Source organism: Vicia villosa, unplaced genomic scaffold (genome assembly GCF_029867415.1).
Source record: "Vicia villosa cultivar HV-30 ecotype Madison, WI unplaced genomic scaffold, Vvil1.0 ctg.004099F_1_1, whole genome shotgun sequence".
NCBI lineage: Eukaryota > Viridiplantae > Streptophyta > Magnoliopsida > Fabales > Fabaceae > Vicia > Vicia villosa.
Genome location: NW_026706373.1, coordinates 168,765 through 172,905, shown reverse-complemented (window position 1 = coordinate 172,905; position 4,141 = coordinate 168,765). Strand labels below are relative to the sequence as shown.

Below are 4,141 nucleotides of genomic sequence, written 5' to 3'. Positions count from 1 at the left end.
AGAGGGCATGTAGTCTTTAGGGAAAGATATAATAGTCATTAAGGCAACCATGAGGATACCTTAGCATTCGAAGGGACGATCATCATTTTATTCGAGGCAACATCGAGGGACTAGATCTCATATGATGATTTCATTTGTAGGCAACTGGCTAAGGTATCCTCGTATTCGAGGGACTTGACTATTTTTTATCGTAAGGCAACAGGCAAAAAGAGGGATTACCTTAAAGGTGTGTGTGTGCAATCAATCATGTAGTTCAGTTCGGATATTTTATTTTGTAATTAAGCAAACTAAATTCATTAGCAGGCTTATCACTCCCTATTATTACTAACCACGCAGTTAAATAATAGTTATATTGTGCGGAATTTAAAATGCGGAAAGTAAAGTCCTAATTACTATTATATCAAAAAACCTTGCGACCTATACACATTTTCTAGAATTTAAATGGAAGAAAATAAATAAATTAAAATAAAGGCAAATAATTAAAATGAAAGGCATGCGACAATAAAGGGAATATGAGGTGAGAAGAGAATCAGTGGCGGAGCCAGATAAAAAAAATGGGATGGCCGCTAATGTAAAATAAAAATTATAAATAAAAATAAAAATAATATTTTTAATAAAACATTAAGTTAACGTAATACAAAATTGATTATAAAAAAAATCAAACTATATAATTTAAAAGTACCTTAAATTAATGCTCTACGAGTTTCGAGTGACTTGAAATCATCAATTATAGACTCAGAACTAATGCTTGAACTGATCTCCCTTTCAATATATACTGTCATGCTATCTCCTAGAAACCCATCATCCATCTTGTTTCTCAACTTAGTCTTGATAATTTTCATTGCTGAAAAGGACCTCTCAGTTGTAGCCGTAGAAACTGGAAGAGTCATGATAAGACGGAGTAGTCTATCAATCAAAAAGTAAATTTCAGCCTGTCCTGTTGCAACCAAGCATGAACATAGTTCTTGAATAGTTGATAAGTTATTCAAATTTGACTCTTTGCGAGCAGTAAATAGAAAATGTTGGAGTTGAAATTGCAAATTATTCTTCTCTTGATCACTAAAATCCATAGGATAATATTTTTCCACAAGAGAACAAATAGTATCAATATTAAAAGCTTTATATCCATCCTTAGGAGACAAAGCACAAGAAAGGGTTAACAAATCCATTGCTTGCTCACTAAATCTGCTATTCAACTCTTGTAACTGTTTATCAATGGTAGTGAAAAAGATTTCAACTTTAAAATAATGTTGAATTGTGACTTGATTCTCTTCAAGACGCGATCGTCCAAATCTTGTTGTTGAATGAATATCATTAAGATCAGGAATCTCAATACCATGTTTTTCACAAAAAGATCTCACTTTAGTAAACAATATATCCCAACCATTTTCTCTCAAGTCTTGAATAAAACTCTTTGTTGAACGAACCAAGTGCATAGCATTAACTACATCCTGATTTTGTTTTTGCAAGGCTTGACAAAGCATATCTGTTATCCCCAGAATTTCTTTCATCATGTGCAAAATAAATATAAAATCAAATGCCTTCAAGTAATTATAAGAACTATCAGCATCCCCGCGTGTAGCATAACTTCCTCTTTCTCTTGCAATTTTTTTTAAAACTGAACAAGTTGCTTCATACATGTTTATCAAGCTACAAATAGAATTATAATGTGATCCCCAACGAGTATCTCCCGCTCGTTTCAAAGTACCAACTTGATTCGCACCTTTACCAGTTACAATCTCATCAATCTCTAATAAATATGCAATTTCTTCTAATTGGGCCGCTTGTAGCTCATCATGGCGCTTCGTAGAAGAACAAACAACATTAACAATAAAAGTTAACTTTTCAAAGAATTTATGAACTGATTTTACCTCTCTTGAAGATGTAACCAACGCAAGTTGCAATCGATGAGCAAAACAATGAACATAGTACGCATAAGGACAATCCTTCATAAAGAGTTCTTGTAAGCCATTCCATTCTCCTCTCATGTTGCTAGCACCATCATAACCTTGGCCACGAATGTTAGAAACATCAAGGTTATGTCGAGAAAGTATATCACATATTGCTTCCTTAAGAGTTAAAGATGTGGTGTCTTTAACATGTGCCACATCAAAAAATCTTTCTTGTATTAAACCAACTTTATCAACAAATCTTAATACAAGAGCCATTTGTTCCTTTTTTGACTCATCGCGGGCTTCATCCACAACGATACAAAATTTGGAATCACCAATTTCCTTACGAATATGCTTTTTCACCCTACTTGAAAGAATTTGCAAGAGCTCTTTTTGAATTTGATGTGAAGTATACTTGCAATTTTGTGGAGCATTTTCCAACACAACTTTTGCAATTTCATCATTATAAGATGCTAAAAGTTTTAACAACTCAAGAAAGTTTCCTTGATTTTTTGAATTACTAGTTTCATCGTGACCTTAGGCACAAGCTTGAAGTGTTAACCAACGAACCGTGTCAATTGAAGTCTTGAGACGTAGCCGATTATTCATTCTTTGACACAAACTTTGCACTTGAATAACATTTCTAATATGACCATCTTGATTCAACAAGTCTTGACAAGCTTGCATTGCATTGTTGTGTGGTGAGCATGGATCCTTCCCTATGTGTTTAAGAAAGGAACATTGCTTTCCATTCCTAACTTTTTTCCAATTTCTAAAACCAATAGAAATGAAGACATGTGATCCGGGACGTCCACTTGGTTTTTTACTAAAAAGGTAACATGGTAAGCAATATGCCGCATCTTCGGATGGTGAATATTCTAACCATGATGGAAAAATGCTAAACCAAGTATGTTGAAACCTTCTTGGATGATCTTCATTACCGGACAAAGGATAGTTTTCTAAATGAATTTGATATGGACCCCATTTTAAATAAGCTCGTTGTATTGCATCCACTTGATTTGGTGGATATTTCCAAATCGGGGGACGCTTTCCAGGATCACGTTCCAAAGAGTTTTCAAAGCCATGATGTTCTTCAATTATTGGATTCTCAAGATCTCTTCGAGGTTCTGTTATCGGGATTATAACTTCTTCATCTCTTTCTTATCTTTCAATTTCACGTGCTTTCCTCTTGAAAAAGGAATCAATTTTTCGATTATTCATCTTTACGTTTCTGATGAAAAAAATAAGACAAAATATAATATCAACAAAAATCCATCCAATTTATACTAATAAATTATATCACTAAAAAGAGTTTTCTTCCAATTCATATTTTTCAATAAATCTATTAGCAAAAAGTATGAGTGAAAATACCATTAACTAATAGTATCTAATAATCTAATTCATACTTTTTTCATATACAATACAAATTTTATATTTATTTGTAGTAACAGTATGATGAATTCATATATATAGTCACTAACATTAACTATTGTTATTTCTCCACTATTTCTCCACTAACAGTAACAGTATGATGAACTCAAAATATAAGTTCACTATTGTTATTTCCCCACTATTGCTACTGTTAAGTTTTATTTACATATGCAGAAAAATTGCAGTCAGTCTCAAAATATATGTTCAACCTTGAAGCTACAAGAAAGAAGATTTCTCTTTTCTTAGCTTTCAATTTCATGGATTGCTAACCTTAATAGATTACAAGAAACATAAATTTAACCTCTAAAAGTCTAGAAAATTGAGAAATTTAACATCCCTAAACCATAAATCTAACATCCCCAAATTCATAAAATGTATAATCAGTGTCCCTCCTAACACTTTTAAAGGAAGAAGAAGAAGATAAAAACCCTAAAATTAAAAATACATAAGGGAAGAAGAGAAGACCTTTTTGAAACAAAGAAGGTTGCAAGGGTTCCAACTTCCGACGGCGACGGCAAAGATTTCTGTAAGTTTTGTAAAAAAAAAAATTCTTTTCACGGCAATGAGAGAATGAAACTTGTGTTTTTAAAACTCTTTTATCTAACCCAAAAGAAAAAATGTGAACAAACATGAATAAGGAAAAATATAAAATAAATTTTAATTAAATCCAAGGCTATTTTAGTATTTTCCAATATATAAAAAAATTTAAAAAAAAATAAAGGGGAGGCCATGGCCTACCCTTGCACCCCCTGCCTCCGCCACTGAAGAAAATCACGTTTGAAGGAATTCAATGTTTGAAGAAATTCAATGTTTGATTA

General features: G+C 32.4%; 1 pseudogene; it reads right to left on the bottom strand.

Annotated features, from left to right (window-relative positions):
- Positions 1-683: 683 nt before the first annotated feature.
- Positions 684-3,113, bottom strand: LOC131641799 (uncharacterized; annotated as a pseudogene).
- Between the last annotated feature and the right edge of the window lie 1,028 nt (positions 3,114-4,141).